Below are 15,213 nucleotides of genomic sequence, written 5' to 3' on the forward strand. Positions count from 1 at the left end.
CTCAGGCCCTGAGCTCAAACCCAGGACTGGCCAAAAAAAACCCAACATTCCTCGGAGGCAAGCAGATCAGGCAAAAACTGGGATGCTTTCAAGACTATTTGTGCACTGTAATTTTCATTGTTCAAGGTAAAATTTTGGATATATTTTTAAAATATATTACTTCAGTAACATTGCTACCTTTCATATGGTTTTTGTCCCCATTTCCTACCCCCACCCCTCCTAATCATCTTGTTGTCCTCCCTTCCCTAGTCTATTCCAAAGAAACAATTATATATATATACACAAAAATATGGAATGCTTCACGAATTTGGATGTCATCCTTGCACAGAAGCCATGGCAATCTTTCCTGTATCGTTCATTTTGGATATATTTATTCCTAAGTGTTTTACTGTTTATACTAGTGTAAACAAATTTGATTCCTGACATTATTTCTAAATTGTAAATTTCTCACATATGTCCAATTAACTTTTATCTAATTACTATATCCCATTATTTCATACTGAACTGTTATTGGCAAAGAGTTTCTAAATCAAAGATAAGGTTAGCTTTGGGAGCCACTGGCAACTGCCTGTCATCCTAGATCCTCAGGGTGTTAAGTGCTTAGGTTCCACCCTGGCAGAGGTAGAGGCTGCTGGAACACTGTCTACAGCAAGACCCCACAGGCTCCAAGTTTCCACTGAGTCAACGCTGCTAGGGGGAGTCCCACCCCCAACACCAGTGATGGGCACCATGGAGCCACCAGGCTTGTGGTGCCCTCTTATACACTTGCTAGCAAACATCTGTATCCATGGAGATCTGCTTTCTTGTGGAGCTTTCCAGTCTCTCTGGTACAATCTGCTGGTTCCAACATTAGATCTCCCCCCTCCAGCCTCAATGGTGCATCCCCACTGTTCTGTTGGTCCCTCCACACCAACAGGGTGGTGAAAATGTGGCAGGGGTGGGTTGGGTGGTCGTCTACTGGTGTGCACTGGGAGCTGGTATGCAGAGTTCACTTGGCCCGGGACCCTGGGAACTCAGGATCAGATCCTAGCCTCCTCTGCTGCTGATGGTGCAGTAACGAATCCATCTCCTCTGGCTTTGCAGATACTGCTGTAGCCGCGCTGGTACCCAGCTTCCCGGGTCTGGGGCTCCTCACATTCCTTGGCATGGGACTGAGGACACCAAGACCTGCTTTACCCCAGCATCTCAGTATCCTCGGCACTGAAAAGATGTCCATGCTTTGACCACTGCACACTGTTCCACTTACGTCCCATGAGTTTCTTGCTTTCGAAATGCTAGGTCTTGTGTGCACACACCCATGTGTAAACCTGAGTGCAATCAGTGCCCACTGTCCTGTGACATATGTCTGCATTGCCTACCAGCGTTGTGGGGAATCCACATTACTATGGATGACAGAAAAGTTATTCAAAACTGGCAGTGGGAACACGTGCCTGTAATCCTAGCTGCAAGGAGACTTCAGATCTGAAATATGGCAGGAGAGTCTTTGAGACATTTTTTTATTTTGCTAGTTCTGGCCTTTGAACTGAAAGCCTGAGCACAGGCCTTGAACTGTTCCCTTAGCTCTTTAGCTCAAGGATACTGCCCTACCCCTGGACACACAGCCCCATTTCTCATTTTCTAGTGATTAACTGGAGATAAGTGTCTCTCCTTCTTGGGCCAGGAGTTTGGCTTAGTGGTAAGAGGCTTGCCAATTATACACAAAGACCAAGGTTCTATTGCTTGGTACCACATATATAGAAAAATGCCAAAATGGTGCTGTGGCTGCAGGGGTAGAGCTCTAACCTGTAGAAAGCCCAAGGACAGTGCTCAGGCCTGGAGTTTCAAGGCCCAGGACTGCCAAAAAAAAGCGTCTCACGTTCTTTAATGCCTAGGCTGGATAGTAGCTAGGATTACAAGTGTCAGCCACTGTACCCAGTTCCATTTTCAATTTGATCAGAGGAACAAATGCCAGACTTTGGTGGATTATGCCTATAATTCTCTGCTTAGGAGACTGAGATCTGAGGATCTCAGTGCATTGTGTTTTATCTCAACTACTTAGAAAGGGTAAAAAGAAAGATTGTGGTCCAAGCTGATCTGATCATACACATAAAACCTACTATAAAAATGAGTAAACAAAAAGAGAAGGGTATGCAGCTCAACTTGTATAGCACCTACCTAGCATGAGTGATGCCTCGAGTTTAAGCACTACAATAGACAGGAGGGGAGAATGGGAGAAAAGAAAAATGGAGGAGTTATGATATAATCACATGCTGGAGCTATGTGAAACATTAAGTAAAGGGATTACACATGTTTTATATGAAAAGAGAACGGTGATTTTCTAAAAGGCAAATTGTAAAATATGGAATTCAGATTAAAATACATGTATAAGTGTTGTCTTTCTCTAAATTGATACTTACATGCCTGTTTAGTTTAAAAGCAGTTAATGATTTCAAAACATATAATACAAGAGTGATTAGAAATGAATCATTGTTTTCTCACCACTTTTTTTCTGCTACATTCCTTATTTACAAATTTCAAAGAACTATTCTTGATGATATTTGTTATTTGTTAATTTAATCTTTCATCCTGAGTCAATAGTCTATGGTGCTCACTGTTTATGTTTGTGATCTTTCTTTTCCCTTCAGTCTTGGGGGTAGAATTCAGGGCCTGGGTGCTCAAGGGTAACACACTACCACGTTGATCCACTTTGCCGCTTCTGGTTTTTGAGTACTTCACAAGAGGTAAGAGTCTCACAGTGTCTTTTCTGCCTGGACTGGCTTTGAACCATGATCCTACAGGTGTGAGCCACTGGCGTTTGGCTGAACTCATTTACTTTACCTATTAGGTCTGTATAATCATAGCCCCCAAATACCCGCAAAGTGAGATGCAAAATTAGCTTTAAGTAAAAATCATCTGAGGATGCTGTCAGCTTTTATGCTCAAGGCTAGCACTCTACTACTCTGAGCCACAGTGCCACTACTGGTTTCCTGGTGGTTTATTAGAGATAAGGAATCTCATGGACTTTCTTGCCCAGACTATCTTTGAACCTTAATCATCAGACTTCAGATTCCTGAATTGCTAGGATTATAGCACCAATAGTTGAAGAGACATTTTCAGTGTATGTCTTGTGTTTCTTTGTGGAAGATCAGACAAATGTAAGTATATGGTATTTTTTCTGAGTTATCCAGTCTGTCTCATTGATTTTTGGGGTGTATTTTTGTGCCAGTACCAGCTTGTTTATGTTAGTATGGCTCTGTAGCACAATGCATTATTTTCACATGTACTGTGAAAGAGGGATCACTTGACAGTGGTACCTGTCACATGTACGGCAGCATGTCCAGTTCCATGAATACCACTCAGTAACACCTCCTACCCAGTATCTTAGATGATATGATTCCTTTTGTTTTATCATCCTAAACTTAAGTGCTAAAAGACTCATAGGGTCACTCAGAGAGTACTTCAGAGGAAGTATCATTATGAGAGGTGACAGTTTCATGAATGTAACTTCTCCAGAAATTTCAAGGGAAAAGACATGGAGTGGAAGAGAGAGAATTAACAGTCTTTACTTTAGGCTAATGTGTGGGCTTGTATCTGAGAATTTAATAGAAAAACAAATATAAAAAGTATAAAGACAGAAAAAATTGTGAGTACATATATAAAGGAAACTCAATTACAGAGTTACAAGTGCTATCAGAAAAGAACTCACTTGTTACCCAGAATAGCCTAGCCTGTTCTCCCAGTTATATTTCTGGAGTAGCTGACAGGCACACCCTACTATGCCCAGTGTTTTCTGTAGAAAATGGGATTTCACAAGGTGTGTTTTCCTATGCAGGGCCAGAGACATGATATTTCTACTCTTATATGTTCCTGAGTGCATATAAGAACACATGACATTGATTCAGATACATCTTTATTTTCCATTAGCCAAGTATGTGTATTTGCTCTGGATGACACCACAAAGTGATTTCAAGGGGAATCTGATATTTCAGTTATAAACACTTAACAATGTCCTCGTTCTATTGTCAGCAAAGTGTGCAGAAAGTCCATGGCACAGTCAGACAAAATGTTTTCTGCAGGATGAGAGGAATGGTGACAAGGAAGGTGTTGATGTAACCTAGGAATGGCTCCTTTCAGCACAGTCCAGGACAGAACATAGGCCTACCTGCGGAATTCAGGATTCAAAAGACAAGGTATGACTTTTACTTTGTCTATGTGTACATATTGTGCAGTGGGAAAGGGCATTTGGCCTCCAGTTTGTCTTCAGGTAGGTCTTATGTGAGAAGCAGAATAGGTCATTGGGCCCTGAGCAGTGACCCTACCTCCTTCACAATGGAATGGAACCCGGAACTCTGGTAGCCAGGAACTATAACTGACATTCTGGTCAAGCCAACTCACTTGGCCTGTGACTCTGGAAGGGGAAATATGTTCTCATGCTGTAGGAGACTGTCAGGAGATGCGGGCCTCAGAAAATTGGGAAATGGATGTATCTCTCAAGCCTGCAAAGGTTGGAACCATGCCCAGCCACCAGTTCAACACCTCAATCTATTTTCCACCAAGAAATCAATGGAAACACAAGGCAGCTCAGGTGAAGTATAGTCTAGATTCCTTCTTCTTCTGTGCTTTTCTGTGCCAATAATGATTGAATATTTTCTGTATGGTTTTCAGTCTACTCTGTCACAATTTGAAATGTGCTCCCATTTCCAATTTAAAAGATACTTTGTCTTTACCCCTTAGAGTGACAATGACTCAGGGGGGACTATGAATGTACCCTGTAACGTGTGGAGCCTGGAGGCAGGACCGCTGGAGATACTGCTGATGAACATGGTCCCTGCCCATCTGAAAGGCGATCTTGTCTTTCTTTGAAACTTTCTGAATCATTATAGACACTGGGACAATGGAGAAAGTGCTAGCCATTTTGTTAAGAAAGTGACAATTCCTTCCTCAAGCTCAGGGCTACTCAGCCTTTCCTGGCTGGGACTTGGGAATACTCGGCATCTCAGAGCCTGTGTGTTCCCCTTGGGGTGTTCTATTGGGAATGTGGGATAACACACCTGCACACCTTGTCTGATTTCCTATACCTGGCCACCCAGAACATGTCATTACGCTCAGAAGCTACAGAAGCCTCAGAAGTCTACTTAATGAGAGGCTATGATCAGAGGCACAAGACCTTGGCACACAAATTCAGCCTTCACATGGATGAAGCCTAGGAAACCAAATTTCCAATTAGTTAAGGTTTCAAAAGCAATCTTGGAGGCCTGTGCAGTAATGTAGACAGAGAACAGCTAGGAGGAGGGTGGACTGACGACCCTGTGTCTACTGAACCACCAGGAAAGGAGCTATTGGGTGTCCTCATTTATAGATATATGAGGCATATTTTTTTGGTTCTGATCCTTTGCCTTGAATGCAGGACCTGTTTTTTGTCTCTGATTTTGGTGGTGCAGTGATGGAGTGTTCATTACTTGAGCCACAGCTCCCTTTTGTGCTGTTTGCTGGTTAATGGAGATAAGTCTCAAGGAAATTTCCTTCACAGGCTGGTGTTGAACTCTGTTCTTTAGAGCACAACCTCCCAAATAGCTAGGATTATAGGCACAAGCCAATGTCACCATGCAGAGCATTTATTTTGGACACATTCGTTCAAACCTCTTCAATTTTTAGAGAAAAGTATAGATTTATCCCACGTGCCTTCTTGTTATGTATTATCAACTGTGATTTAGCCAACCCCATAGATGTCCTCTTAGTTCTGAAAAAGAGAGCCAGAGGGTGACTTTCTCTTCCTCTTCCTAATCAGGTACAAATCGCTCTGGCCTAACTGTAAAGAAGATGAGGGAGTGAAGAATTAAGTGGGCTTTGGGTCCAAAGGAAGGGCTGTCCTTGAAACTGGATCTTTGGACTTTCTGACTCCAAGTGCAAATTTCTCCTTTGTGAATCACCAACTGTGATTTGCAGTATGGGATTGAGGCTTGGGACTTGAGTGAATGTCAGAGCACACACTTGTGGGTGTGCTTCTGGTCTCAGGGATGACAGGGAGGGCTCTGTGCAGAAAGTCTACAATCAGTTTTAAAATTGACTCTCGATGAAATTTTGAAGACTTGTATTCTAGAAGTTTCTAGAATTGAGTGGTGAAGATCATTCTGTTTGTAGGAGTGTCTATTTCTTTCACAAGTTGCATGTGTGCATCTAAGATGCAGCCTCTGCATGGGAGTCGAGTGAGATAGGGACATTAGTGGGGAGGTTGTGAGGATAGGGAGGGTGGCTGCTCACTCTCCTGTCATCAATCTTCCCAAAGCACCCTTTGTTCCATCTTCATGATGTGGGTGGACTTTTCTCCTAATGATTTCTATGATCGCAAGAACAGACACACCCTGAATGAACTCATGTTCTAGGTGATGCTCAACATGCACTCCTTGGACCTGTTCCTCCATTTACATATTCTCCTTCAGCAGCTGGAAGAACCTGTGACCTATCAGATCAATTACAAGGCGAGGAAGTCCTTGTGTGTGCGCTTGACAGCATGTGAGTATGGATAGAACCAGGTCCCTAGGGAAACTCCTCCCAGGCTGGTGATTGTCGTTATTACTACCAGTTTGGCACAATGGCCTTTTATGGGTATTCTCTTCCAGGTAATGTGTGTTCTCTTTTAGAAAGAATACAGGCATGGCCACTTATTAAATACACCCTACTTCCTCATCCATGTTCAGTCCAAATTCACATTCTACAGCTTTCCCCATTAGGTTCTCATGGCATTTGTGACACCCCAGAACTTCTCTAATAATCATGTATTTCTTTCCATTCTCAGATTTGGGCCTACAGAATGGAATCACCCCAGAACTCATGACCTAGTAGCCACCAGTGATGTGTGTGGGACTGTGACAGATGGAGATCTGGAGCCATCACTACTGTATGAAGCCTGTGGATGGCATGCAGTTTTTCATTTGTAGAAAGGCCTAACTCAGTTTTGAATTGTATGGACACCCAACTTGTTCTTAAGCCCAAATGTGACAGAATGACCCAAAGATACTTCTGAAGAAGAACTAGCAGTATTTCTTCCATTTATTTTAACCCTGCCTAGATCTGCCACAAACAGTTCAAATTGGCAAACCTCTTGGTTAGCAGGATCAACCAACCCCTGTGTGATTAATGGAAAATTTCTCCATTCTTAAATTTACTAAACTGTATAAATGTCGGGAAGAGCACTTGTCTTTCCTAAGTTGGTAGATACTATTGTGGATCCAGAATTAGCCTTTCTGCCTGCAGGCAACTTTGAGCCTGTCTCCTCCCCAACCCTGCTCCTGACAAATATTTTATTATTGATTGATGTCTAATGTTTATATCATAAATTGTTTTAATTTTATTAAAATTTCGGTGTTCAAATTCTTGAATACAAATCAGTTTTGTTTTTTTCCATATATTTTTATTGTAATTAATAGAAGGTTTATATTATATTTGCCAGATAAAAGGTGCATTACTTCACATACTTTGATAACCTTTCTTTTTTTCATATATTTATTATTGTAATTAATAGAAGGGTTACATGATATTTGCCAGATAGATGGTGCATTAATTCCCATACATTGATACTCTTTTACGTGTCTTGGTCCCCATTTGCCTCCCCCCCAGCCCTACCCCTCATCTTGTTTCCCCCTTCCCTATCAAATTTCAAATAACCAAATACAAGTAAATTCAATATATCAGATAACAAAGTTAGATACTATAACAATATGAGATAACCAAGGGACAGCAAGAGAGATGAGAGATAACATAGTACCTTAAGAACAACAATCATTCATTATATGGCTTATGTTTCTATACCATAGATATCCTTTCATACTATATGGCCTTTTGTATCAAGGTTTTGCTCTGTTGCAAATCTCTGCTAGGAGAGCCAAAGGTTTCTACTGATTATGACAAATGAGGGAAACTATTGAGGCTAAGTTCTTTTGAGTCTGGCTTACTTCACTCAATATGATTTTTTCCAAGTCTTTCCATTTCCTAACAAATGGGGCAATGTCAATCTTTCTGACAACAGCATAGAATTCCATTGTGTACATATACCACGTCTTGTTGATCCACTCATCAACTGAGGGACATCTAGGTTGGTTCCATATGTTTGCTCTGGTAAATAGTGCTGCAATGAACATTGTTGTGCTAGTGGATTTAGTATGTCCTTGTTTCTGGATGACTGGGTAAATGCCAAGTAGTGGAATTGGTGGGTCATGGGGGAGCTCTATGTTTAGTCTTTTGAGGAACCATCATACTGCTTTCCATAGTAGTTGAATGAGTTTGCACCAAAATTGTAATAGTGATCCCTCCTGGCCACATCCCCTCCCGCATCTCTTGTTATTACTTTTCTTGATCCTGGCCATTCTAACTGTAGTGAGGTGGAATCTTAGAGCCAAAAAAAATAGAATGGAAGAAAGATAGCCTCTTCAACAAATGGTGCTGGCAGAACTGGTTAAGCACCTGCAGAAAACTGAAGTTGGATCCTTCTTTGTCACCCTGCACTAGAATTAACTCCAAATGCATCAAAGACCTGGAGGTAAAAGCTGACACACTGAAAATTTTACAAGAAGGAATAGGACATACAGTAGACCTCCTTGGCACAGGTTGAAACTTTCTTAATAAGGACCAAGAATCACAACCAATCAGAGAAAGGCTGGATAAGTGGGACTGCATTAAACAGCAGAGCTTTTGTATGGGAAAGGACAAGGCTAGTAAACTAATTAGGAAGACTACAGAGTGGGAGAAGTTCTTCACGGACCATACAACGGACAAAGGCCTCATAACTAAAATATATCAACAGGTCAAAAAATTAAATCAATCCCAAACTAATCTTCAAAGTAAATAGATAACCTTATGTCTTACTACCCATTTCCCTCCACCCTACCCGCACCTCTCATCTTGTTTTCCCCCCTTCCTTGTCCAATTCAAAATAACCAAATACAAATATATCCAACGTATCAGATAACAAAGTGAAATAATGTAACAATATGAGATAACCAAGGGACAGCAAAAGTAATGAGAGATAACATAGTACACTCATTACAAGGCTTTTTTTTCTATATCCTAGAGGTCCTTTCATTTAGCATCATACTGTATGGCCTTATGTATATAGGTTTTCTCTATTGCAAATCTCTCACCTATGGACAGATCAACCAGGCAAAAACTCAACAGAGAATCCTTAAAATTCAACAACTGTATAGACCAACTAGATCTAACAGATATCTGCATATTATTTCATCCTGCAACAACACAATATATGTTTTTTCAACAGCACATGCAACATTTTCCAAAATAGACCACATATTAGGGTACAAAACAAACCTAGGCAGATTCAGAAACACTGAAATTATTCCCTGCACTTTCTCAGACCACAAAGGCATCAAACTGGAACTGAACAATCTCCACCAACGAAAACCCTGTAGCTCATGGAGATTGATCAACACATTATTGAATCACCAATGGGTCATCAAGGAGATCAGAACAGAAATCCAACAGTTTATGAAATTTAACAAAAAGGAGCATACAAAATACCAGCTCCTTTGGGACACAGCAAAGGCAGTACTCAGAGGAAAATTTATAGCTCTGAGTGCCTACAATAACAAATTAGAAAATTCGCAAACCAACAATTTAATATGTCACCTTAAGCACCTGGAAAAAGAGCAACAAACCAACCCTAATCCCAGTAGAAGAAAACAAATTATTAAAATCAAAGCAGAATTAAATGAATTGGAGTCCAAAATAACTATAGAAAGAATCAAGAAACAAGGAGTTGGTTCTTTGAAAAAATTAACAAAATTGACACACTCTTAGCAAATCTTATCCAAAAAAAGAAGGGAGCATACCAAAATAAGCAAAGTCACAGATGAGAATGGTAATATCAGGACAGAAATTACCAAGATCCTGATCATCACGAGGGAATACTTTTCAAACCTTTATTCCAACAAATTGGAGAATCTAGAAGAAATGGATGAATTTCTAGTTAATATTAACAAACACTCGGAACCAAAAAGATCTAACCCAACTAAACAGGCCTATTTCAAGCACTGAAATAGAAATGGAAATAAGAGACCTTCCACCTAAGAAAAGCCTAGGGCCAGATGGATTCACAGCTGAATTCTATAAGGTCTTCAAAGCAGAGCTCACACCAACACTCCTCAAGCTTTTCAACGAAATTGAAAACGAAGGCTCTTTGCCAAACTCATTCTACGAAGCCAGTATAACTCTCATCCCCAAACCAGACAGAGATTCATGAAAGAAAGAGAACTATAGACCCATTTCTTTGATGAATATTGATGCAAAACTCCTCAACAAAATACTGACCTACCGTTTACAACAACTTATCAAAAAAAATCATACACTATGTCAAACAGGATTCATCACAGGGAGGCAAAGCTGGTTCAACATATGCAAATCAATTAATATAATTCAACACATCAACAGGATGTCTCAATAGATGCAGAAAAGGCATTGACAAGATCCAACATCCGTTTATGCTTAAAACTCTGTAGAACATTCCTCAGTATAATAAAGGCTCTGTATGACAAACCCACAGCTATTGTTATTTTTTCGCCAGTCCTGGGCTTGAACTCAGGGCCTGAGTATTGGTTGCCCTTGGGCTTTAAGGCTAGAACTGTACCACTTGAGCCACAGCATCACTTTCAGCTTTTTCTATGTATGTGGTAATAGGGAATCAAATCTGGGTCTTCATGCATGCTAGGCAAGCTCTCAACCCCTAGGTCAAACTCCTGACCCCAACATTGTCCTTTTCCACATATCATCTGATGTCCCAGCATATAGGTCCTTCGTGAGGGGCCAGTGAGCTGCATTGGGGGAGTGAATCTGCTGCATTTACTGATGAATGCAGAGAGCCAAAGAATACAGGCAATGGAGGATGTAGACTGTGGTAAGATAGGACCCTTGATGTTGAGATTCTTAAGCTATATTTTACATAACAGGTGTCTCAAAGCTGGTCCGGCTTGAACCTCAAGCTCCCAGCTGTTCTTTGGGATAACTTCCCATTTCCATCCACCAAAGGAAAGGGTTGCTAAGTGAAGCACTTTGCCTCCAGTCAGGCAGACTTCTTTGTGCAAATATTAAAGAATTTGAAGTCATAGAGGTAAGTCTTTGCTACAATTTTATGCTGTAAGCTGCTCCTTTCCTTGGAGGTGCTCATAAAGATTTTCTAAGTGTGCATGAGGTATGACATGGACTGTTGATTTTCAAGATGTCACAATAGCTGATCTGGGGATCTGTTTGGAGAAAGGCCTGGAAAGAAGCTATCTGCACTCATCAGCTTTTTACACAGAACACTTGGGCTAGACTTTCATCTATACAAGAAGTCATTTTGGCTGATTTGCTTCCATTGAGATTGCTAACTTCAACCTCTAATATATGAGTAGATATGCTTTTATGTAAACAGATAAGAAAATCTGAGGTACTATTTTCAAGTAATGGTATTTGTGGTATTGATTTTGTGGCAGGTGACATCCCTGGGATTTGTTTCACATTTTTTTCTTCTTTAGAATCAAGAATATGTGTCAGAACGGAAAGGGATCCTGGTCATATGACCAGCTTTGTGAAGCTTCCCAGTTCGTAGCTTTGGGACACAGGGTCAAGGGTGAAAACTCAATGCAAGGTGGGCTGTGAGGGCCCGGAGTGTAGCCTATTGGTAGCATGAATGAAGCCTTGAATTTGATTCCCTGGTGCCACATACACAAAAAAAACAAAGTGGTGCTGTGGTTCAAGTGGTAGAGCACCATCCTTGAGAAATCTCAAGGCCAGTTCACAAGCCCTGAGTTAAAGCACCAGGAGTAGCAGAAAACAACCAACCCAAAAACCAAGCACATAACATGGGACATCATCCATTTCCTCTTGACCTCAGAGAATCTCAGGGACAGGCCGAAGGCCTAGCTTCAAGTTCCCAAACTGGCGCCAAAGAAAAATTCTCATTCCACCAGTTGTATTTTCTCCCGTTTTGCCAGATATGGGTCTTGAAGAAAGGGACTGGACACTCTTCCTGGCTTTCCTTCTACGATTGATGTGTAGATCAATGGATCTATACATATATTTTTGCCTTTTAGTTGTTTTATAATGCTGGGCAAGGTGATTTTGAAATGTAATTCTCACAGACTTTTTTTTGCCAGGCTTTTATTTTTAAATTTGGTAGCCTCTGGCTCAAACTCAGATCCTGTGAACTTTCCTTGAGTTTGCTTTGGTGAAGGCTACCACTCTACTGCTTGAGCCATAGCGCCACAGTTTTAGCCTTGTTTATGCGGTAGTAAGGAATCAAACCTAGCACTTCATGTATGCTTGACAAGTTCTCTTCTATTTTTTGTTGTTTTTGTTTTTTTATTAAAAGATTTTATTAACACTGATTTTTTTACATCATATTTCTTTTTTTATATTTTTTAATTTTTTTTATTGTAATTAGTAAAAGGGTTACATGATATTTGCCAGATAGAAGGTGCATTAATTCACATACATTGATACCCTTTCACATGTCTTGGTACCCGTTTCCCTCCCCCCCACACCCCCCACCCGTCTTGGTTTTCCCCCCTTCCCTATCAAATTTCAAATATCCAAATACAAATAAATTCAATATATCAGATAACAAAGTGAGATACTATACCAATATGAGATAACCAAGGGAGAGCAAAGGAGATGAGAGACAACGTAGTACATTAAGGACAACAATCATTCATTATATGGCATTTGTTTCACTATCCTGGAGGTCCTTTCAATTAGCTTCACATTATATGTCCTTATGTATCAAGATTTTGCTCTATTGCAAATCTCTGCTAGTAGAGCCCAAGGTTTCTACTGATTATGACGAATGAGAGAAACCATTGAACCTAAGTTCCTTTGAGTCTGGCTTACTTCACTTAATATGATTTTTTCTAAGTCTTTCCATTTCCTAACAAATGGGGCCATTTACATCATATTTCAAATGTCATGTTTAACAAGTATTCAAGAAAGGAATCTGTATATGCAACCACTAGCACATAAATTTTAGAACATAGATAAAATTAAGCTGAGAGTTTGTATGTCATAGACACATAGCGAGCTAAGTAACATGTTTATATAGTATACATGGGATCATAGATTTTTATGTCTATGTAGTTGTCTTTACATTTCCAAGAGGTGTCAATAATCTTGAGTACGCAAATATTGCTCTTGTATTGTTTGGATGTAGTATCCACATATAAAGGAGACCAGGCCTCTTTTCTTTCTTTGGTCTTGACTTATCCCATTCAATATAATTTGCTCATTTCATCCACTTCCCAGAGAATGCCATCATTTTATCTTGTCTGTAGGCTATGTAGAATTCCATTTTCATATATATATATATATATATATATATATATATATATATATATATACACACACTCATCTGTAGTGTTGCATCTGGTTGGTTTCTATCACTTGGCTATTGAGTAGCGCAGCAATGAACATAGTTGTGTAGGTTTCCTTATCATAACCCAGGTTATGATGCTCAGGGTAGATGCCTAGGAGTGGCATGATTGATTCATAGGGAAGTTCTATTTTTAGTTTTTTCAGATATCTCCAAACTGCCTTCCAGTGGCTGTACTAACTTACATTCCTACCAGCAGTGCAGTAGGGTTCCTCTTCACATCCCCACCAGCAATTGTTGATGTCTGAAGTTCTCTATTGAGCCACATTCCTGTACCATGCGCAGGCTGTCTTTATAGCATGAACCTGAGATTCAGCCTCTTAATAGACAGAAGTACACATGAGTGGCCCACAGGTCCCAGCTTCCACCACATATTTTTAATTTTTGTCAGTCATGTAAATTGAACTGTGGGCCTGGGCACTGTCTTTGAGCTGTTCAGCACAATGCTACTCCCATACCCTTCAAGACATAGTGCCACTTCTTGTTTTCTAGTGGGTAAATTGAGATGAGTCTCATGGACTTAGGCCAGTGCTGAGGCTCATGCCTGTAATCCTGGCTATGCAGGAGGCTGAGATTTCAGGATCAAGGTCCAAGCCAGCTGGGGCACAAAAGGACCAAAGACTCTTATCTCCAATTAACCACTAGAAAAAGGGAGGTGGGGCTTGGCTCAAGTGTAGGACAGTAACTTAAAGCTGAAGAGCTCAGGGACGGCACCCAGGCCAATTTCAATCCTGAAGACAAGCCCCCCACACACAAGAAAAAGTTCTCATGGATTTCAGTGAGATCCTCAGATCTCAGCCTCCTGATTAGCTAGGATTATAGGTGTGAGCCACAGAGCCTGGCTACACTACATATTTTTTGTAAATTATTTCTTTTTCTTTAATCATGAGGCTTAGACTCTGGGCCAGGGTGCTGTCTCTGAGCTCTTCAGCTCAAGGATACCACTCTATACCACTTCTGTTTTACTAGTGGTTGATAGTAGATAAGAGTCTCTCTCTCTTTAGTGCCAGGGCTGGATTTGAACCTTGATCCTCAGATCTCCGCCTCCTATGATTAAAGGCATGAGACACCATGCCTGGCATATAACTGAAGTTATTAAAACTGTCAGATAAATAGAAATTTATGAATTAAAAATGTCCATGTTTTGTTCTGTGTGTTTCAATAGCTATAGTACAGTTTGATCTTGGCTCAACTGATCTGTAGTATTCAGAATGTTTTACAGTAGTTCACGTTTGCATTCCCCTAAGGATTAAAACCTTTAATAACTATTTTAGCCAAGTATCAGAATGGTATCTAACTTTGATACTCTATATGGTGAACTACGTATTAGATAAGAGTAATGTGAGGAAGACAAATCTCAGACAACACAGGTGTTTTAATCACCACTCATGAAATATTGCTTGTATCCTTATTTTATTTATTTCTGACAGGCTTGGAGCTTAAACTCATGACTTGGCCAATATCCTTGGGCTTTTTTAAGGTTAGTGCTTTACCATTTGAGCCCCAGGATCATTTCATTTTTCTATGTATGTGGTACCAAGGAATCAAACCTAAGGCTTTGTGATTGTTAGGAAGCACTTTACCACTAGGCCATGCTCCCAGGCACAGATTTTTATTTGTATATTTTATGCCTTCCTAGTGGGTCCTGGGCTTCCATGTACTAGTCCAGCATGCTTGAACCACAGCTTTAGCCTTATTTGTTCTATCTACCTGCATATCAATCTACCTATTGATCTCTATCTGATATCTATCAGTCTGTCTCCTGAGTAGCTAGGATTAAAGGTATAAATCACTGGCACCTCACTCTGAGCTATCATTTTAAG

The 15,213-nt window shown here is 40.4% G+C and overlaps 1 non-coding gene across 1 annotated transcript; it reads right to left on the minus strand.

Moving 5' to 3' along the window:
* Window positions 1–283: 283 nt before the first annotated feature.
* Window positions 284–388, minus strand: LOC150039699 (U6 spliceosomal RNA). Its single transcript, XR_016534260.1, has one exon. It is a non-coding gene; the product is annotated as a U6 spliceosomal RNA (small nuclear RNA).
* Between the last annotated feature and the right edge of the window lie 14,825 nt (window positions 389–15,213).

This window comes from Megascapheus bottae, unplaced genomic scaffold (genome assembly GCF_031878675.1).
Source record: "Megascapheus bottae isolate mThoBot1 unplaced genomic scaffold, mThoBot2.hap1 HAP1_SCAFFOLD_62, whole genome shotgun sequence".
Classification (NCBI taxonomy): domain Eukaryota; kingdom Metazoa; phylum Chordata; class Mammalia; order Rodentia; family Geomyidae; genus Megascapheus; species Megascapheus bottae.